The sequence below is a fragment of the Canis aureus genome, chromosome 24, assembly GCF_053574225.1.
Source record: "Canis aureus isolate CA01 chromosome 24, VMU_Caureus_v.1.0, whole genome shotgun sequence".
Classification (NCBI taxonomy): domain Eukaryota; kingdom Metazoa; phylum Chordata; class Mammalia; order Carnivora; family Canidae; genus Canis; species Canis aureus.
In genome coordinates this window covers 20,729,207-20,753,029 of record NC_135634.1, presented here as the reverse complement: position 1 = coordinate 20,753,029, position 23,823 = coordinate 20,729,207, and positions in this window count along the sequence as shown.

The window sequence follows — 23,823 nt, the reverse complement described above, 5'->3', positions numbered from 1 at the left end:
ACACAGAGAGAGAGAGGCAAAGACAGGCAGAGGGAGAAGCAGACTCCATGCAGAGAGCCTGATGCAGGACTCGATCCCAAACTCCAGGATCATGCCCTGAGCCTCAACTGCTGAGCCACAAAATGGGTGGCTCTTTAAAACTATATGTCAAGAGATTGCAAGAGTGGGGAAAAAAAAGAAACAAGAGATTGCAAGAGTGGGGAAAAAAAAGAAACAAAGGGTAAGAGGGTAGGGTTGCAACAGGGAGACACTTTCCAAAATGATATTAATGGTTTACATGGATTACTTTGGGCTTTGTCTTTCTAAATACGATACTGTATATTTAATCATATCATTGAAAGATAATTAGGGGCTATGTCTTCCCTTTCTTTATCAGTCAGAGTGGTTTTCCAAGACAATAGTGATCTGCCCTAAAACAGCTGTTAAATGACAATGTAAACTCTTACTCTTTTTACTGGGCCTTAAAAACTAGTTTTAGCCTCAGTAATAGAATCTTGGCTGCTCATTTTGATTCATCTCAGTTTGGTCTTCACCTGTTATTTATGATTTCTCCCTTTAAGAGAACAGCTCTTGAGGAGCAGTAGCATGGAAAATGTTCTGGTGGATATACGTGTGTGTATATACGTGGTATGGTACTAGATGCATATACACAGGTGTTTATATACATGGTATAGTAGATACATACATACACATGCCTGTGTGTACAGGTATATGTATACATGCCTACATATATGTTTTCACTGGATCTCAATGAATGTGCAATCAGAAGGGGGATATGATTGTTCTTAGTGGGCTGTAGTGAACTACAAGCATGGAGCAGAAGCAAATGACCCTGTGCCTCTTCTGTCTATTGGGTTAAAAGAGCTGCATGCATTCTCCTGAGATGATTAGAACTGCAGAAGGAGGGATCCCTGGGTGGCGCAGCGGTTTGGCGCCTGCCTTTGGCCCAGGGTGCGATCCTGGAGACGCAGGATCGAATCCCACGTCGGGCTCCCGGTGCATGGAGCCTGCTTCTCCCTATGCCTGCTTCTCCCTTCTGCCTATGTCTCTGCCTCTCCTTCTGTCTCTCTCTCTCTCTGTGTGACTATCATAAAATTAAAAAAAATAAAAAAATTAAAAACTGCAGAAGGAAGTAAGAGGGAAAAGATCTCCAGCAGACATTTGGCTGTACTTCTTGACAGGACAAATGTGCAGACCTCTGTGGTCCAGGGCATTGTGCAGTAGGATGATTGCTGGGCTGTTTTGTCCTTAGAGTGTCCTTCAAGTGACAAGCTTCCAGCTCATTCATTAGTCTTCTCTCCCCAGGTATGCTGGGGCACTAATCTAATCCTTGAGCCTGAAGGATCTATATATCTCATATTTACATATTTATGTTTGTCTGTTTCCTTTATTTTTATTTTTCTTCATTGCTCTCCCAAGTCATCTCACTGGAAAGAAAAAGAGAATGAGGGAAGACATTGTTTAAATAATTATGATTTATATTTTAGAAATATATTTTTAATTTACTACTAATAATTTTAAATATGCATGCATGAATATATTGGTGAAATGTTCATGTGTCCTACATTCCAGGCATTGTGTGAGCAACCTTAAATACTCAATCTATAATTCTCACAAAAGACAAGGTAAATATGATAGTTTTCATTTTTCACATGAATAAAATGAAGGTTATGGCAGTTAACAAGGTGTCTAATTAGTAAAGAACTGGTTTACTTTTGTTACACTCCATTGAGCTCCAAATAAATATATTTGAGTAAGATTAGAAAATAGTGGGATGCTCTGGCTTCTCTGTCATTGACTGTGCGGTTTAAGGAATGGGAAATACTGGGAAAAAAACAGCACTGCCCTCCCATCCAAGTTTCATGGAAGACATCACTAACTGTGGTTTTTCTGCTAAGCCCACGTGCAGTTTTTGAATTTTCAGTCTTTGATAAACGGGAAGAAACTTTGGCATCTCAAATCTATGGTTAGAACTTTATATCATTTTTGTTATTTTAATCTATTCATTTAATATATTTCCCTAATACTTACCTAATTACCTTCCTCTTTTCTGTGTGTGTGTGTTTGTATGTTTGTCTATTCACCACTTCTTTTGGTACATTCATTAGTGTACTAGAATCTGCTTAATTTTTACTATAACTATTTCTTAACCACAATATTATCACTGAGTTTCATCTTGTATCACCGTTTCTAATCCCTGGAACAACAATAGGACTAAATAAATTCAATAAATGCAATAAATGCAATAATTATTCCTTACATGTAATGTTCTTGTCCCTAGTAAATTTCTTAACATTTATGCTGAGTAATTAACCCACCACTCACAGGCATTGGGGTCGCAGTGATGTTGCCTAAAAATTTAAGGGATGCACACAGTTCTTTTATATTAAATCTTAATATGGCTCTCCTATTGTGTGTGTGTGTGTGTGTGTGTGATTGAAAGGCTAAACCAAATAAAACTTTGATTTATAGATTTATTCTAGCATTTCAGCAACTTTTTGTTCAGATAATAAGTTATAGAGCAAGAATTGTTCGTACCTTTTTAAAGAGAAATAATACATTTGGCTTAGAAGGGGCATAAACCAAAAAAAAAAAAAAAAAAAAAAAAAGAAGGGGCATAAACCATGTCTTACAGATGGCCTCCTGTTAACAAAGCTCTCCAATTCCAGATCGTAGACAGCAACATGGGCATTAGATTCAGGCAAATGTGAGTTAAGTCTCTGCTTGCAGTGTGTTCTTGGCTTCAAGTTTCCTAATTACTGAGATTCAGTTTTCTTATTTATGAAGTGAATTAATAATAGGTACTTTCAGGGTTATTTTTAACATTATAAGACTATATCTCGGATGCCAGAATAATTACAGCAATTACTATACATATAGTATATTATATATTATTCACATATAGCATATACATATATGAAAGCAAATCAAAAGCTCAATTATTTTATAATTTACTGAGCATCTTCTGTATAGGAGATAATTTACATGGCAACTTTGATAGAGGAACACAGAAATTGGAATTTCCCATGAAGGAATTCATCCCAATAAGATATAGATGTAGATATAAGATATATAAGATATACATATTTATATGTATATATATACACACACACTAAATATATGTATATGTATACAAGCAGACTAAATATCAAATCACATGCAATAATTTCCTGAATTAAAAATATCAGGAGCTGTAAGTACTTGACCTCTTTCTCACCACCTGTCCAGAATCTCTGCCCACTGTCAATTGTTCTAGGTCAACCTTCAAACCTTGTCCACTGTCAATTGTTCTAGGTCAACCTTCAAACCTTGTGGACATAATAAAGAGTCTGACCCCACATCATTTTCCCTTACTGCTTTTGTCTTCTTGGGGTGGGGAGAGAGGCTTTGGTAGATGAAGTGCTAGCAATCTGGACGTGAGTGGATGATCTCTAAAAGATTTAGCTAGCATTCGTTGGAGGCGCCATATTTGGTGAATTACATCAAAGATATTCCATCTTTATAAAATACAGGTATATGTTTATCTCTTCCCTCTTTCCCCCTCTCTTCAAGCTTCTCACCCAGGCAGGTGCTCAAAAGGTATTTCTGAAGTTGGTCTCATTCTGCATTCTTTAACTCTGAAATGCGAATCTCAAAGCACTATGTCCTATCAATTTATTTCTCAAAATTCTAAACATTCTTGGAGTGCCTGAGTGGCTGAGTTAGTTAAGCATCTGCCTTGGGCTCAGGTCATGATCCTCGGGTCCTAGGATCAAGCCTCATGTCCAACTCCCTGCTCAGTGGGGAGCCTGCTTCTCACACTGCCCCTCCCCTATTCTTTCTCTCTCTCTCTCTCAAATAAATAAATAAATAAATAAATAATAAATAAATAAATAAAATCTTTAAAAAATACGAAACATTCTTTTCTATCTCATGGTGAGCCCAATACCTCCTTATTTTCCTAGTCTCTGCCTTTTCTTCTCTATCATGACCACCACACCCTTCCCCATCCTGAGAGGATTATTTCCTCTATGCTAAGTGATCTTCAAAATCCTTTATGTATAATATCTCTTTTAGTCATTTTAACCCTATGTATTGGGTGCTATAGGTCCATACTTCCCTACCCATAAATTCAAAACCTAAAAAGCTCTGAAAATTAAAAACAATGTTTTTTACTCATCTGATATCAAGCCCTGACATAAACTGAGATGAGGCTATTTGTAATCTTTATTTATTCCACTGAACATAAATAGTCATATTTTACTTTGGAATTATTCATATATCTTATTATGGAATCAATAGCACAAACTTGCTGGATATACACCTAAAATAGGGTATGTGTACTGTAATGTCTTCCTAAAATCTAAACAATTCTGAGTTAAAAAACACATTTGATCACAAAGGGTTGAAATAACAGGCTGTGAATGAGTATTGCTATCATGTCCAGTTTACAGCTAAGGAAGAAGAGCCCAAAGTAAGTGGGGCGACCTGCCCAAAGTCATACACTAGCAACTGACATAACTAAAATTCCAAAGTCCTTCTGTAACTGGAACCTGATCTCTAAGCCTGTGCTGCTTCTGATAAATTCTGTAGCTCTAAATTTTCTGAACTCTGTCCTATAAATTTTACCTTCATATTTTCAACAGTCTTTGTATGATTTCTAGTTCTCAGTTTCAGGCTACCGAGGAAGCCGTCTTGTTAGATGACTCCATTACTTAAGAGCTACCAGTGGCTTTCCATTGACTACAGGACTGAGTCTTAATTTCTCACAATGGCATTAAAAACACTTGCCTTAACATGCATGGCCTTGTTGTCTATGTCTGATCTTGACTCCTCAGTCTTTAACTCACTTTTGATATTCTAATTGCATCAGACTTTTCAAGGCCTCATATATTCAAACATTTCTATATGCCAGTGCCTTTAATCATGTGATATTCTTTGCTTGGAATGTTCTCATACACTTTATGTACTTGGTAGTATCTTTATCAATTTTCAAAGCCTGATTCAATCGCTACATTCTTTAATATACCTTGCTAATTTCGCATGGGCCCTTCATCGCATAACAATCCCACCAAAGCACTGAACCGTTTTTCCATCATAGCATGGGATTTGCTCACACTCAAGTGCAATATATGTGGTGTTTTTCCTCCTTTTTATTTAAAGCCATTTAAATCATAACTTATTTTTCTTCTCGACCCTTTGCTGAATTAATGGCATGTAAAAGATATCTAATAATAATTGATTGAAATTAAAATACAGCATTCATGTGAATCATATATATTCAGATTTCATTACTTGTCCTCACATGCACCAGGGAATATTAAAATGTAGTTAGCAATTTAAACATGCTTTCTTTGAGTTTATGCAAAAAAAACCTTAAAGTTTTATTTCTATCATTATAACATTTTATCAGCAAATGGAAGGATGCCTTAGAGTCAATGCTCAATATATGGGTTAAATAAGTAGAAAAATGAATAAATTTATTTTATCATATTAGGGTTTTAATCTTTAATTAATAAACCATTGTTTATCCTGTTTAATTCCAGTCCTGTGTGAATTAATGGCTAGTCTTATCTCTTTTGCTATTGACTTAATTCTCTTACTAGTATGCTCTTTTGTCTTTGTGTTCATATTTTAAGTTTGTGATCTTTTTTCAATGTACCTTTTTATTTCATTAGCATACTTTGAGAATAAAAGTTTGGGTATTTTTGATGTGTCAAGTATCTTTTATTTTTAATTTTAATTTTTAAAAAGATTTTATTTATTTATTTATTCAAGAAACAGAGAGAGAGGCAGAGACACAGGCAGAGGGAGAAGCAGGCTCCATGCCAGAAGCCTGACGTGGGACTCTATCCCGGGTCTCCAGGATCACACCCTGGGCTGAAGGCGGCACTAAACCGCTGAGCCACCCGGGCTGCCTGATGTGTCTGTTAGGTATCAAACATTATTCCTATTTCGGGGAATCCAATGGTTTACTCAAGCAAGAAATTTCTCCCATTCTTTATATATACATAATGTATACTTTCCTGAGTAGTAGCTCCTTTATACGTTATACTCTGTGCTTATTGGATAGTATTGATTTTTAGAAGATTTTGAATTGAGAATATTACTTTTAACATTCTATTGAAAATTTTTATTTACATTTTATAAACAATGTATACTGGTGTCCCTTTGGGAAGAAAAATTTGAGCAAGGATCTTAGCTTGAAGTTTGTTATTCATTTGTACACATTTGTTGTTTTACACACATATATTTGTTTTATTTTCTCTCTCATTATTCCCCACCCCTCAAGAAGGACAGCAAACTGAGTTATATCCAATAATTTTGTCATAAAATGCTGCTCTTCTGTTTGCATTGAATTGTTATCTACTCTCATGAGCAGCAGTGTGCCAAGGGACAGATACAATCATTCATGACTGACATTTTGCTCCAGACCTTGCTGTCTCCTCTTATTATTCTTCCTGTCAGATGCTTCCTAAGGACTTCTCATTTTTATTTTTTCCCATTGTTCTATGTTCTATGTTCTATTTTATGTTCAACCATATGAATGTTTTTCTCCTTCAGGAACCAAATGTAGTGTGAAAGACAGTAGAAACTAGCCATCAACCACTAAGTAGGAAATCACCTTGAATATCATCAATTGGGAATTTTAATTGGGTTAGTGAACTTTGTCTATAAACAATACAGGAAAGACCTTGCAAGAATCATTCTGAGTGCAGCTTTTTCAGCTCCATGGCCTTTTCCTTATTATGGATAATTCTTCTTTTTGTATGACCTAAGATTTAGGACAATTGTATGTCTCAGGAAAATTATCTATTAGAATGTAGTAACTCATTGCTTAGACAACATAACTTTTGTTTAGTTTTTAAATGTTTATTACAACTAAGTAATACAATTTAAACCTATTAAAATTAGTTTTTACCTATATCAGGAAAAGAATCTGAAATCAATTTGAAGTTTTATAGGGAAGCTTTGGAGCAGTTTTCAGCTGTACTAGTAATTCCATGCAACATCTTAATTCACCAAGCTGAAATTAAATACACATTCATTAAACAAATGCTTTTGTAGTACCTACACTATGCCCAGCTCTGTGTGGGGCATGAGGATTGAGAGGTGAATAAGATGGAAAATTCACCAAATTGTTTATTGTCTGTATTTAGACAATAAACAAATGTTGAAGTAATTGAAACATAAGACGATATTGAAAAATGAGAAGTAAAATGTACTTCAACAACAAGGTGAGATGATGCTATATGAGTGAGGATAGAACCCACCCTGAAGGTTCTATTTCTCTAAGGTGATACTGGAAGAAAAAGTCCCATCACTAAATAGTGCATTTCTATAATTCCATTAATTGCATTCCTGATATTTTTTTTGTTCCCCTAAACTCAAAATATTCTCGATCCTTGTCAACAGTTTGAAAAGGAAATTTAAATATTTTAGATGCTTTATTATAAAAACATTTTCAGATGATATTCTATATATTACATACCCATTTAGTATCAGTTACACAATGTGCTTTTGTTTCTTTTTCACACAAATATGTCTACATAGATACATGCAATCTGTTTGTGGTTATTAAGCAGTTATTCTATGCAAGGTACTGTGCTAGGCACTGTTTATCAGATTTTGCCCAGCCTTGCATTCTGTGTATCTAATGGGAGAGGCAGATATTTATCTGGTCATCATACTAGTGAAGACTTTATATAGTTATAAGTGTGGTAAGTGCTATGAAGGAGGATTGCATAATGCTCTCAGAGTCTGTGGCAGGGAGGTATGATTTAGTTGAAGACATCAATGTGGATTGCATGAGGAAGTGATGACCTTCCTGAAACATGAGTGGGAATTGATGAAAGGAGGAATGAAAAGGACTATTTTATATAAATGTACTGAAAAGAGAAGGAACATGGACCATTGGAGGATTGTAAGAGAGTGAGTGCAGGTAAAGCAGGAGGAGGGAAGAGAAGCCTGGTAGGAAATGAGGTTGGGCAGGAGGGCCTCTGAGCCACTTTAATGTAGAGTCTGCAAATATCTGCTAATTGAGCAGTAGCAGCCTCCCGATTTCATAATGTGAACACTGATTTTTTGAGATCACTTGATAGGACCAAATTTTCCTTAATAGCGTATCAGCCATGTTGCCTATTGAACATATATACACTGCACTTATTCATGATTTACTATGCCACCAAGATAGACGTGTCCATGCAACAGCTCACCTACAAGTTGGTGTACCAGCATCTCATGCTTTCCTGGTGAAAGAATGTCTTAATGACATATTCACTGGATGATAACATGGTCATGGGTCAGATATGTTGTGACACTCTTGATGTCCAAACCCAACAAATAATGACTGTTCATTCTAGGCCATCATGGTAGAGAAATTCCTTAGCTCTACTAACTATATCTGAAGATGTAAAGACAGCTGTCAGGTATTACCTTATTTACTTTCAACAATGAATGTGGAAGAAAGTGACCTTGTGAACATGAAGGAAAAAATTAATATTTGTGTGGGAAATGGAAGAAATCAAATAAGAGTAATTCATGGGGACTTTGTGATCACTCTATAAACAAAGAGGACTAATACTTGCATGAACTTCTCCAGACCATGTAAACATGTGGCTCCCAAACACAAAGGAAGATCCTTTAAGAGGTTTCACCTGCTGTGATATGACAGATACATATGAATGTGAATAGAGATATTTATATCAGATTTATGTGTTTTTATGAATGAAAAAGGAAGCAAACTTTTTATGTTATACACTGTAAATGACTATGATTCTGTGGTTGGAAATCCTGGAAAATGGGAGGATTGGTATGGTAAAATGGAAGTGATTATAAGAAAATAATTATATAACTTCAGCTTCCTTGATCTCTGTACTCACAAACTATTTTACTTAAGTGACACATTTCGGTTGCCTAAATTTTTAAAGAAATTTGTTAAGACATGCATGTTTTGGATTTGAAGGTGTAATATTCTAGCAAAAAATGTAACAATATTCTGTTTAAAATGGTTTTACCAAATATATGTTTAAAAACCACATATATCTGTCTACCCAATGAGTATATTGATCTAACTCTCAATGTTATTCCCCCTCAGCAGAAAAATTCCTATAAACATAAGAGCCACTGACTAAAGATATTACTCCAAAATAATAACTGTTTGCTAGATATTTCTCTGGAAGAGATTTTATGCCATTTCAAAATAACCTACCCTTCATTCTATTTTTGAAAACTCAAAGTAGCATTAACCTATACATAAACTATAACATTTTGGTATATTTGCCATTTTATTTTATTTATTTTTTTAATAATAAATTTATTTTTTATTGGTGTTCAATTTGCCAACATACAGAATAACACCCAGTGCTCATCCCGTCAATTGCCCCCCTCAGTGCCCGCCACCCAGTCACCCCCACCCCCCGCCCTCCTCCCCTTCTACCACTCCTACCTAGTTTGTTTCCCAGAGTTAGCAGTCTTTATGTTCTGTCTCCCTTTCTGATATTTACTACCCATTTCTTCTCCCTTCCCTTTTTAAAGATATTTCTAGATTTGTTTTTAAATACTTAATATTTTAGAGGATTTAAAGAATTATACATATTTATCTGCTTGATATAGATATTATTTTGAGTTCTAACCACTCCTTTCCATTCCTTAAAGTATATAATATATATATATATTTTAAAGATTTTATTCATTTTTGAGACACACCCACACACAGAGACAGAGACAGAGACAGAGAGGCAGAGACACAGGCAGAAGGAGAAGCAGGCTCCATGCAGGGAGCTGGGCGCGGGTCTTGATCCCAGGTCTCCAGGATCGTGCCCTGGGCTGAAGATGGCGCCAAAACGCCGCGCCTACCACCCCCCCGGCGCCCCCCCCCCCGCCCCCGCTGCCCCTAAAGTATATTTTAAAAATATTTTTAACTATAATAGGTTTTAATGCCAGTAAAACCATCCATGTGGCTTCAAATATTTGGTGTTTTACTCTTATCCAGTGGCAGAGGATGAAACGAAGCTGTGAAGCCAACCATTAGGGCCAACCATGTATTAAATATTTTATTTTTCTTTTATTGGTTAGGTTCAAAATGATTCATAGATGGCTTTTCATCTTTTTATCTATCTTATATGTGCTCAAACTTTTATGAGCATAATGATTAGACATGTTTAAATTTTTTTGATTGTTGAAATTTGAAAAAAATAGCAAAAACATCATGGACATAGTAGACACAAAAAGTTTAATTAGAGTACTTAGAAGCTGTGTTCTATCATCTTACAAATAAGTAAGGTCAGATAGTTCTTAGAGTTATTTTTTTCTGGCCTTCTCACAGATTTGAGATTAATATAAAATAGATAGATAAAATTATATAAAATAATATATTAATATATGAAGATATAATTACATTTATGTATATAGAGAGAGCAGATTTCTAAACTTGCATGTATTAAACTGTTTTATCTTAGAGTATAGAAAGTATTGCTAAGATAGTACAAAGAGTTCTTGTATATCTCACAGCCCAGTTTTTCCTATTATTAATATCTCACACTAGTATGGCACATTTGTCACAATTAACCAATATTAAACTTTACTAGTAACTGAAGTCCATACGTCATTCAGAATTCCTCAGTTTTTCTCTAATAACATTTTTTCTGTTGCAGAAGTCATGCCTTCTTAGCCTCCTCTTGGCTGGGACAGTTTCTCAGGCTCTCCTTTGTTTTGATGACCTTGATCTTGAGGGTTATTTGTCAGGTGTTTTGTAAAATGTCCACCAATTAGTATCTAAACTGGTGTTTTTCTCATGATTAGACTGGGCGTGTGTTTACCATTCTTAGTATATTATTATGTTAAAGATACATAATATCAAAATGAAACATCTCCATGATGTTAATTTGATCACCTGGCTTGAAGTAATGTTTGTCAGGTAAAAGTTACACCTTTCCTCCCTTTCATAGGGTAATTTTGGAATGCTACTAAGCACAGCTCACACTGAAGGAGTGAGAAGTTATTGTACCCCTTCTTTTTTTTTTTTTTTTTTGAAGATTCTATTTAGTTATTCATGAGAGACAGAGAGAGAGACAGACAGACGGGGGGGGGGGGGGGGGGGGCGCAGAGACACAGGCGGAGGGAGAAGCAGGCTCCATGCCAGAAGCCTGACGTGGGACTCTATCCTGGGTCTCCAGGATCACACTCTGGGCCCAGGACGGCACTAAACCGCTAAGCCACCCAGGCTGCCCAGTTATTGTACCCTTTCTGAAAGGTGAAATATCTATATTAATTATTTGGAATTTTTCACTACAGATTTGTCTAATTTATTTAATGAATTATTTCAGTATGGACTGATTGATATTTTATACTGTGGGTTATAATCTAGTACTCCTTATTTCGTTCTCACGCTGTTCCAGCTTTGGACATTGGGAGCTTCTGTGGCTCTTTGATATAGTCCTATCTTTGTGGGATTTATTTTTACTTTTTTGGAATTTTTTTGGGATACTTTTGGTATTTCTTTACTCCAGGCTCATGTTGCATAGTTTCTGACCCAGTTCTAGAATCACCAGTTTTATTAATGCTTTTTATTAAAGAATGGAATTGGAAACTAGATCTGGGTGCTAGGTGTGCTCTTTGCTAATGGAGTCTTGTTGCCTATAGGGTCTGTTAGCTGGCAGAGCTAAGAGGTATGTAGGATTGAGCTGTACATATATATGTATCTATAACTCTGTTTATAACTATCTCAGTATTAATCTAAATACAAATTTATATTGTTTTCTACTATAAAAAATCACTATATACATTATTCTAGCCTCTTAGCTTGTATGTCCTCTTAATCCAGCTGTGAAACCTGACCCCCACCATCTTTTATGCATTTAATTAGTTATTCAATTGTAGTGTACATGCATTGTGGCTTAGAATTGCTCACCCATACTCCCATGGGAAACAACTAGAATATATTGCTAATGTACATTTCTTTTCTGTTAGTCTTACAGTCTCCATTTCCAAACGTGCTTAGTTCAGTGCCTTATTTCCCTATCCCCTCAGTGAGCTCATTCCATACAGTTGCAATACACTTAGGTTGTTTTGTCACATTAAGCATTCTTTCCTGGGATATTTCAACCTCTTACAGGTTTTATTTTATTTTTTTTTTCAGGTTTTATTTTTTAATTGAGTAAATTAAGGTCACTCTTTATGCCATAAAGTTCCATGGGTTTTAACAAATGCTCAGTACTCATTTACCATGACAACATCATACAGAGAAGTTATACTGTTCTAAATAATTCCCTGTGCTTAACCTATTCACTTCCCTTCGCACACCCCTGAACCACTGCCAGCCACTGATCTGTTTACCATCATTATAGTTTTGGCTTCTCTAGAATATCATGACAATTATATTCTAGAGAAATATTTTGGAGTGAATATAATGATTCATCAAACATTTAAGGTGTTACGAATCTTGGCAATAGGGTGTGATTTTTTTTCTAGAAATAACAAGCACTTCAAAAGGATAAGACCACAATGACATGCTTAAATCTTTGTAGTTGACACAGAAATGATACACTGGCTTAGGTATAGGTTCTAGGATCACCATTTTTGTTTCTGGACTTTTGTCTTGTTCTGTTTTTTCTCTTTCTGACTCTCAGAGACGCTAAAATTTTGTCTCAGCTTTCTATATTTAATGCTTCATTTGAGAGGACCCTGATAGCAATATGATAATCTTTTTGTGTGTGTGTAAACTACTTATTTCTGGAAGCTTATGACAATTTATCTTAAACTTAGAGTTTTAGAGATGGCACAAGGTTGTTTTGATCTCAAAATTTTGAGTTGTACTTTAGCTCAGAAATTTTCTTTTATTATTTTTTCTGATTATTGCTTTTCCTCAATTTATTTCTCCCTTTTTGGAACTCTTATATTTAAATATGGATTTTCAAAATCTATTCACATCTTTTGTCTTTTCACTCATAATATTTAGCTATTTGCATTTCAGCTCAAAAATAATGATAAACATTACAATATCAATAACTAATATAGGTGCTTTATCAACATTACTTCTTTTTGATCCTTACAACAACCCTATGAGACAAGCATATTTACTCTGTATTTTAAAGATGAAATAACTAGTAGGAATGGGCAGAGCTGAAGTTTAGACATGACAGTCTGATTTCAGAACCTGGAGACACATCAGTATTCCACATACTATATTTTGAGATAACTCCGCTTCATATCACATATTTGACTTCTAGAAATCTTAATTCTGTAATTTAGTTTAGCTCTCTTTGTCCTGGAACTATTTTTAATATCCCCTAGTCCTTCATATTCTCAAATTACCCATTTAAATGATTTATTGGACTTCCTTAAGATTTTTGATAGTTTTTTTAAGACTACATTTTTAAAGCAATTTTAGGTTTATAATACAATTGAGTGGAGGGTTCAGAGACTTCCAATATATCTCCTACTCCTACACATACATGGTCTTCCCCATTATCAGTTATCACTCAACTGAGTAGTACTTTTTTTTTTACCAACCATAAAATGACATTGACACATCATAATCACCCAAAGTCCATAGTTTACCTAGGGTTCACTTTTGTTGTTGTACATTCTATAGTTATACAGTGATATACAACCTTTATAATACCATGCAGGGTATTTTCACTGTCCTAAACATCCTCTGTGCTCTGCCTTTTTATTTCTCCCCAACTCACACAACCTCACTGATCTTTATATTGTGTCCATAATTTTGCATTTTCCAGAATGTCATATTGCTGGAATTATACAGTATGGATTGGAGTCTTTCAGATTGACTTCTTTAATAGTAACATGAATTTTAGGTTCCTCCCTGTCTTTGCATGGCTGTATATAGCCCCCATCTTTTTTAGCACTGGATAATATTCCATTGTTGGATGTATCAAAGTTTATCCATTTACCCCCTGAAAGACATACTGGCTTCTTCCAAGTTTTGGCGATCATGAATAAAGTTGTACACATCTATGTTCAGGCTTTTATGTAATAGATTTTCAACTTATTTTGATAAATACTAAGGAGTGTAGTTGCTAGATTATAAGAGCATGTTTCATTCTGTAAGAAATTGCCAAACTATCTTCAAAGTAGCAGTACCATTTTGCATTCCCACCAGCAATGAATGAGAGTTCCTGTTGCTCCACATCCTTAGCATCATTTGCTATTGTCAGTGTAGTGGATTTTGGCCGTTCTAATAGATGTATAGTAGCAGCTCACTATTGTTTCAATTTGCATTTCTCTGATGATATATGATGTGGAACATCCTTTTGTACACTTATTTGCTATCTGCCTATCTTCTTCGGTGAACTATTAAGATCTTTGCCCATTTTTAATTGGATTTATTGTTGAGCTTTAAGATTGTTGAGTTGTATAATTTAGATAACAATCCTTTATCAGCAGTGTCTTCTGCAAATATATCCTCCCAGTGTAGGCTTCTCTTCTAACTTTCTATCACAAAGTAGATGTTTTGAATTTTAATAAAGTCCTGCTTATCAATTATTACTTTCATGGATCTTATCTTTGATGTTGAACCTAAAAGGATATCACCATACCTCAAATTCATGTAGGTTTTTTCCTATGTTATCTTCTAGGAGATTTTTGTTTTATTTTTCACATTTAGGTCTGTGATCCACTTGGAATTACTTTTTGTGATGGGTATAAAGTTTGTGTCTTCATTTATTTTCATGTGGATGTCCAGTTGTTCCAGCACCATGTATTGAAGACACTGTTTTGTTTCATTGTGTTGCCTTTGTTCTTTTGTCAGAGATCAGCTTGCTGTGTTTGTGGAAGTCTACTTAGGGCTCTGTTCTATTCCACTTATCTATTTATCTATTCTTTCATCAATACCACTTTGTCTTGATTAATATAGCTTTATAGAAAGTCTTCAAGTCAGATAGCATCAGTCCCCCAGTTTTGTTCTTCTCCTTTAATATTGTATTAACTATTCTAGGTCTTTTGCCTCTCTTTATGAACTTCAGAATTAGTTTTTCAATATCCACAAAATGCTTGCTGGAATTTTGATTGGAGTTGCATTGAATTTATAGGTCAAGTTGGAAAGAGATATTTATGTATAGTTTCCTTTCTTATAATGTCCTTGTTTTGGGACGAGAATTATCTTATCCTCATGGAATGAATTAGGAACTATTCCTTCTGCTTCCATCTTTTGAAATAAAATGTAGATTATTCATATAATGTATTTCTTAAATAGTTGGTAGATATCACAAATGCACTCATATGGATCTGAGTCTTTTAGTTTTGGTGGATTATTAATTATTGATTCAGTTTCTCATAGCTACAAGCATAGATCATTTGTTCTTGTGTGAGTTTTGGCAAATTGTGTCTTTCACTTTCATAGTGTTAGTACATTTTATCTGTGTGATCAAATTAGTGGGGAAAGAGTTGTTTCTAGTTTTCCTTTATTATCTTTTTAATTTCCATAGGATCTAGAGTGATGTCCCCTCTTTCATTTCTGTTTGTTAGTATTTGTTCACTCTCTGTTCTGTCTTAGCATGGCTAAAGATATATCAGTTTTTATCTTATCTTTAAAAAATAGCTTTTGGTATTATTGATTTTCTCTATTGATTTTCCATTTTCAATTTCATTGAATTCTGCTATAGCTTTTTAGTTTTTTTTTCCCCCTTCTCCTTTTTTTGGACTTAATTTGCTCTTCTTGTTCTAGTTTTCCAGGTACAGATTTATACTCCTAGCCACAATAATCAGACAAGAAAAAGAAATAAAAGGCATATGTATTGGTAAAGAAGAAGTTAGGTAGTTTTAGATCTCTCTTCTTTTCTAATATATCTATTTAATACTACAAATTTTCCTCTAAATATCATTTTCTCTGAATTGCACACATTTTGATGTTTTGTTTTCATCTCAGTTTAGTTCGAAATATTTTTAAGTTTTTCTTGAGATTTCTTATTTGATTCATGTGTTACTTAGAAATGTGTTGTTTAACCTCCATGTATCTTAGGATTTTAACTATCTCTCTGTCACTGATTTCTAGTTTAATTCAATTGTTGTATGAGAACAGATTCTGTATGATTTATATTATTTTTTTTTCAATTTGATAGGTTTGTTTTATGGTCCATAGTGTGATCTGTCTTGGCAACTGCCCCATGTTAGCTTAAGAGAAATCTGGGAGGGAGGAGCAAGACGGCGGAAGAGTAGGGTCTCCAAATCACCTGTCTCCACCAAACTACCTAGAAAACCTTCAAATTATCCTGAAAATCTATGAATTCGGCCTGAGAATTAAAGAGAGAACACCTGGAATGCTACAGTGAGAAGAGTTCGCGCATCTATCAAGGTAGGAAGACGGGGAAAAAGAAATAAAGGAACAAAGGCCTCCAAGGGGGAGGGGCCCCGCGAGGAGCCGGGCTGAGGCCGGGGCGAGTGTCCCCAGGACAGGAGAGCCCCGTCCCGGAGACGCAGGAGCTGCACCGACCTTCCCGGGCGGAAAGGGGCTCGCGGGGAGTTGGAGCAGGACCCAGGAGGGCGAGGATGCCCTCGGGTTCCCTGGGACAGTAACAGAGCAACTGCGCGCCCAGGAGAGTGCGCCGAGCTCCCTAAGGGCTGCAGCGCGCACGGCGGGACCCGGAGCAGCTCGGAGGGGCTCGGGCGGCGGCTCCGCGGAGGGGGCTGCGGGGCGGGAGCAGCTCGGAGGGGCTCGGGCAGAGGAAGAGGCTCCGTGCGGAGGGGGCTGCGCGGTTCCAGGAGCAGCTCGGGGGTGCTCGGGGGCGGCTCCGCGGAGGGGGCTGCGCGGCCCGGGAGCGCGAATCCACCAGCGCAGGCTCCGGAGCACAGGGCGCCGGGACACAGCCCAGGATCCCGCCTCCCCCGGGACAGGCAGAGGCCGGGAGGGCCCAGGACAGCGAGGACGCTCCTGCCCCAGCTGAGCAGATCAGCGGCCCCGCCCCGGAGCCTCCAGGCCCTGCAGACGGAGTTCCTGCCGGAGCTGAATCCAGGTTTCCAGAGCTGCCCCGCCACTGGGGCTGTTCCTCCTGCGGCCTCACGGGGTGAACAATCCCCACTGAGCCCTGCACCAGGCAGGGGCACAGCAGCTCCCCCAAGTGCTAACACCTGAAAATCAGCACAACAGGCCCCTCCCCCAGAAGATCAGCTAGACTGACAACTTCCAGGAGAAGCCAAGGGACTTAAAGTACACAGAATCAGAAGATACTCCCCTGTGGTTCTTTTTTTTTGTTTTGTTTTGTTTTGCTTTTTGATTTGTTTCCTTCCCCCACCCCCTTTTTTTCTCCTTTCTTTTTCTTTCTCTTTTTCTTCTTTTTTTTTTTTTCGTTTTTTTTTCTTTTTCTTCCCTTTTTTTTTCTCTTTCTCTTTTCTTTCCTTCTTTCTCTCCTCTCTTTTTCTCTTTTTCCCAATACAATTTGCTTTTGGCCACTCTGCACTGAGCAAAATGACTAGAAGGAAAACCTCACCTCAAAAGAAAGAATCAGAAACAGTCCTCTCTCCCACAGAGTTACAAAATCTGGATTACAATTCAATGTCAGAAAGCCAATTCAGAAGCACTATTATACAGCTACTGGTGGCTCTAGAAAAAAGTATAAAGGACTCAAGAGACTTCATGACTGCAGAATTTAGAGCTAATCAGGCAGAAATTAAAAATCAATTGAATGAGATGCAATCCAAACTAGAAGTCCTAACGACGAGGGTTAACGAGGTGGAAGACGAGTGAGTGACCTAGAAGACAAGTTGATAGCAAAGAGGGAAACTGAGGAAAAAAGAGACAAACAATTAAAAGACCATGAAGATAGATTAAGGGAAATAAACGACAGCCTGAGGAAGAAAAACCTACGTTTAATTGGGGTTCCCGAGGGCGCCGAAAGGGCCAGAGGGCCAGAATATGTATTTGAACAAATTCTAGCTGAAAACTTTCCTAATCTGGGAAGGGAAACAGGCATTCAGATCCAGGAAATAGAGAGATCCCCCCCTAAAATCAATAAAAACCGTTCAACACCTCGACATTTAATTGTGAAGCTTGCAAATTCCAAAGATAAGGAGAAGATCCTTAAAGCAGCAAGAGACAAGAAATCCCTGACTTTTATGGGGAGGAGTATTAGGGTAACAGCAGACCTCTCCACAGAGACCTGGCAGGCCAGAAAGGGCTGGCAGGATATATTCAGGGTCCTAAATGAGAAGAACATGCAACCAAGAATACTTTATCCAGCAAGGCTCTCATTCAAAATGGAAGGAGAGATAAAGAGCTTCCAAGACAGGCAGGAACTGAAAGAATATGTGACCTCCAAACCAGCTCTGCAAGAAATTTTAAAGGGGACTCTTAAAATTCCCCTTTAAGAAGTTCAGTGGAACAGTCCACAAAAACAAGGACTGAATAGATATCATGATGACACTAAACTCATATCTCTCAATAGTAACTCTGAATGTGAATGGGCTTAATGACCCCATCAAAAGGCGCAGGGTTTCAGACTGGATAAAAAAGCAGGACCCATCTATTTGCTGTCTACAAGAGACTCATTTTAGACAGAAGGACACCTACAGCCTGAAAATAAAAGGTTGGAGAACCATTTACCATTCGAATGGTCCTCAAAAGAAAGCAGGGGTAGCCATCCTTATATCAGATAAACTAAAATTTACCCCAAAGACTGTAGTGAGAGATGAAGAGGGACACTATATCATACTTAAAGGATCTATTCAACAAGAGGACTTAACAATCCTCAATATATATGCTCCGAATGTGGGAGCTGCCAAATATATAAATCAATTATTAACCAAAGTGAAGAAATACTTAGATAATAATACACTTATACTTGGTGACTTCAATCTAGCTCTTTCTATACTCAATAGGTCTTCTAAGCACAACATCTCCAAAGAAACGAGAGCTTTAAATGATACACTGGACCAGATGGATTTCACAGATATCTACAGAACTTTACATCCAAACTCAACTGAATACACATTCTTCTCAAGCGCACATGGAACTTTCTCCAGAATAGACCACATATTGGGTCACAAATCGGGTCTGAACCGATACCAAAAGATTGGGATTGTCCCCTGCATATTCTCGGACCATAATGCCTTGAAATTAGAACTAAATCACAACAAGAAGTTTGGAAGGACCTCAAACACATGGAGGTTAAGGACCATCCTGATAAAAGATAAAAGGGTCAACCAGGAAATTAAGGAAGAATTAAAAAGATTCATGGAAACTAATGAGAATGAAGATACAACCGTTCAAAATCTTTGGGATGCAGCAAAAGCAGTCCTAAGGGGGAAATACATCGCAATACAAGCATCCATTCAAAAACTGGAAAGAACTCAAATACAAAAGCTAACCTTACACATAAAGGAGCTAGAGAAAAAACAGCAAATAGATCCTACACCCAAGAGAAGAAGGGAGTTAATAAAGATTCGAGCAGAACTCAACGAAATCGAGACCAGAAGAACTGTGGAACAGATCAACAGAACCAGGAGTTGGTTCTTTGAAAGAATTAATAAGATAGATAAACCATTAGCCAGCCTTATTAAAAAGAAGAGACAGAAGACTCAAATTAATAAAATCATGAATGAGAAAGGAGAGATCACTACCAACACCAAGGAAATACAAACGATTTTAAAAACATATTATGAACAGCTATACGCCAATAAATTAGGCAATCTAGAAGAAATGGACTCATTCCTGGAAAGCCACAAACTACCAAAACTGGAACAGGAAGAAATAGAAAACCTGAACAGGCCAATAACCAGGGAGGAAATTGAAGTAGTCATCAAAAACCTCCCAAGACACAAGAGTCCAGGGCCAGATGGCTTCCCAGGGGAATTTTATCAAACGTTTAAAGAAGAAACCATACCTATTCTCCTAAAGCTGTTTGGAAAGATAGAAAGAGATGGAGTACTTCCAAATTCGTTCTATGAAGCCAGCATCACCTTAATTCCAAAGCCAGACAAAGACCCCGCCAAAAAGGAGAATTACAGACCAATATCCCTGATGAACATGGATGCAAAAATTCTCAACAAGATACTGGCCAATAGGATCCAACAGTACATTAAGAAAATTATTCACCATGACCAAGTAGGATTTATCCCTGGGACACAAGGCTGGTTCAACACTCATAAAACAATCAATGTGATTCATCATATCAGCAAGAGAAAAACCAAGAACCATATGATCCTCTCATTGGATGCAGAGAAAGCATTTGACAAAATACAGCATCCATTCCTGATCAAAACTCTTCAGAGTGTAGGGATAGAGGGAACATTCCTCAACATCTTAAAAGCCATCTATGAAAAGCCCACAGCAAATATAATTCTCAATGGGGAAGCACTAGGAGCCTTTCCCCTAAGATCAGGAACAAGACAGGGATGTCCACTCTCACCACTGCTGTTCAACATAGTACTGGAAGTCCTAGCCTCAGCAATCAGACAACAAAAAGACATTAAAGGCATTCAAATTGGCAAAGAAGAAGTCAAACTCTCCCTCTTCGCCGATGACAAGATACTCTACATAGAAAACCCAAAAGCCTTCCCCCAAGATTGCTAGAACTCATACAGCAATTCGGTAGCGTGGCAGGATACAAAATCAATGCCCAGAAGTCAGTGGCATTTCTATACACTAACAATGAGACTGAAGAAAGAGAAATTAAGGAGTCAATCCCATTTACAATTGCACCCAAAAGCATAAGATACCTAGGAATAAACCTCACCAAAGATGTAAAGGATCTATACCCTCAAAACTATAGAACACTTCTGAAAGAAATTGAGGAAGACACAAAGAGATGGAAAAATATTCCATGCTCATGGATTGGCAGAATTAATATTGTGAAAATGTCAATGTTACTCAGGGCAATATACACGTTTAATGCAATCCCTATCAAAATACCATGGACTTTCTTCAGAGAGTTAGAACAAATTATTTTAAGATTTGTGTGGAATCAGAAAAGACCCCGAATAGCCAGGGGAATTTTAAAAAAGAAAACCATATCTGGGGGCATCACAATGCCAGATTTCAGGTTGTACTACAAAGCTGTGGTCATCAAGACAGTGTGGTACTGGCACAAAAACAGACACATAGATCAGTGGAACAGAATAGAGAATCCAGAAGTGGACCCTGAACTTTATGGGCAACTAATATTCGATAAAGGAGGAAAGACTATCCATTGGAAGAAAGACAGTCTCTTCAATAAATGGTGCTGGGAAAATTGGACATCCACATGCAGAAGAATGAAACTAGACCACTCTCTTGCACCATACACAAAGATAAACTCAAAATGGATGAAAGATCTAAATGTGAGACAAGATTCCATCAAAATCCTAGAGAAAAACACAGGCAACACCCTTTTTGAACTCGGCCATAGTAACTTCTTGCAAGATACATCCACGAAGGCAAAAGAAACAAAAGCAAAAATGAACTATTGGGACTTCATCAAGATAAGAAGTTTTTGCACAGCAAAGGATACAGTCAACAAAACTCAAAGACAACCTACAGAATGGGAGAATATATTTGCAAATGACATATCAGATAAAGGGCTAGTTCCCAAGATCTATAAAGAACTTATTAAACTCAACACCAAAGAAACAAACGATCCAATCATGAAATGGGCAAAAGACATGAACAGAAATCTCACAGAGGAAGACATAGACATGGCCAACATGCATATGAGAAAATGCTCTGCATCACTTGCCATCAGGGAAATACAAATCAAAACTACAATGAGATACCACCTCACACCAGTGAGAATGGGGAAAATTAACAAGGCAGGAAACAACAAATGTTGGAGAGGATGCGGAGAAAAGGGAACCCTCTTACACTGTTGGTGGGAATGTGAACTGGTGCAGCCACTCTGGAAAACTGTGTGGAGGTTCCTCAAACAGTTTAAAATATACCTGCCCTACGACCCAGCAATTGCACTGTTGGGGATTTACCCCAAAGATATAGATGCAATGAAACGCCGGGACACCTGCACCCCGATGTTTCTAGCAGCAATGGCCACGATAGCCAAACTGTGGAAGGAGCCTCGGTGTCCAACGAAAGATGAATGGATAAAGAAGATGTGGTTTATGTATACAATGGAATATTACTCAGCTATTAGAAATGACAAATACCCACCATTTGCTTCAACGTGGATGGAACTGGAGGGTATTATGCTGAGTGAAGTAAGTCAGTCGGAGAAGGACAAACATTATATGTTCTCATTCATTTGGGGAATATAAATAATAGTGAAAGGGAATATAAGGGAAGGGAGAAGAAATGTGTGGGAAATATCAGAAAGGGAGACAGAACGTAAAGACTGCTAACTCTGGGAAACGCACTAGGGGTGGTAGAAGGGGAGGAGGGCGGGGGGTGGGAGTGAATGGGTGACGGGCACTGGGTGTTATTCTGTATGTTAGTAAATTGAACACCAATAAAAAAATAAATTAAAAAAAAAAAGAAATCTGTATTCTGCTGTTGTTGGATGAAGTAGTCTATAGATGTCAATTATGTCTAGCTGATTGATTCTGCTGTTGAGTTCAGCTATGTCTATATTGACTTTCTACCTGTTGGGTCTGCCCATTTATTTCTAAGAGAGATGTTGAGGTCTCCAGCTATGATAGTGGATTCATCTATTTCACCCTGCAGTTTTATCAATTTTTATCTCATGTAATTTAGATGCTCTATTGTTAGGTCCTTACATGTTAAAAATTGTTATGTCTTCTTGGAAAATTGATCCCTTTATCACTGGTAGTTTCTTTTAGGAACACTTCTCTCTTTGCTTTTAAATATACCTCAACAGGAGACTTCAATGTAATTTTTTAAACCTATTTTTTAAATTATGGTAAAATACATAGCACACAAAACTTAACAGTTTTCAAGTGTACAGTTCAGTGGCACTTAGTACATTCATATTATCATGCAATCATTACCATCATCCATCCAAGAATTTATGGTGAATAACTGAAACTCTGTACCTATTAAAAAGAGCCACCTTTTCATCCTCCCTTTTTTTTTTCAGGTTTCTATTCAAACTTTATGTTTTCCTGTTTTTGTCCTTTTTTTGTTGTTTTGTTTTTATTAAAGGAACAGGAGGAGGGGGACAATGGTCTCTCAGGCTGCAGGAGAGAGCCTCAGGTCCCCAGTCCCTCTGTTGAAGATGCTCATTGAGCTTGTGTTGTAAACTGGGTGAGGAAGATGGCTTGTAGTGCTAGAAGAGTCAGAGATAGGATCTATGACCCATCCAGCCCTCACAAGAAGAGTCAGTGGGCAGGGGGCACTGAGGGCTGATGGTCCTGGTAGGCACCATGTTACTTTCTGTCTCTATGACTTCGACTACTTTAGATCATAAAGTATTTGTCTTTTTGTGACTGGTACAGTTCACTTAGCATAATGTCTTCAGGGTTTATCTATGTTGTGGGTTAGGTTGGATACCCTTCCTTTGTAGGGTAAATAAACATTTCATTGTATGAATTAACACATTTTATTTAGCATTCATCTGTTATTGGGCATTTGGATTGCTTCTACATTTTGACTATAATAAGTAATGGTGCTATGCACATGGGTGTAAAAATATCCAGTTCTTTGGGTACCTGGAAAGAGGAATTGTTGGATAATACTGTAGTTATATCTTTAATCTTTGAGGAGTTGCCTAATATCTATAGTGACTGCACCATCTTACTTATCAACAACAGTCCACAAGGATTTCAGTTTTTCTACATCCTCATCAACACTTTTCTTTCTTTCTTTTTCCTTTCCTTTCCTTTCCTTTCCTTTCCTTTCCTTTCCTTTCCTTTCCTTTCCTTTCCTTTCCTTTCCTTTCCTTTCCTTCCTCTTTTCTTTCCCTTTCCTTTCCTCTTTCTTTCCTTTTCCTTTTTCTTCCTTCCTTCTTT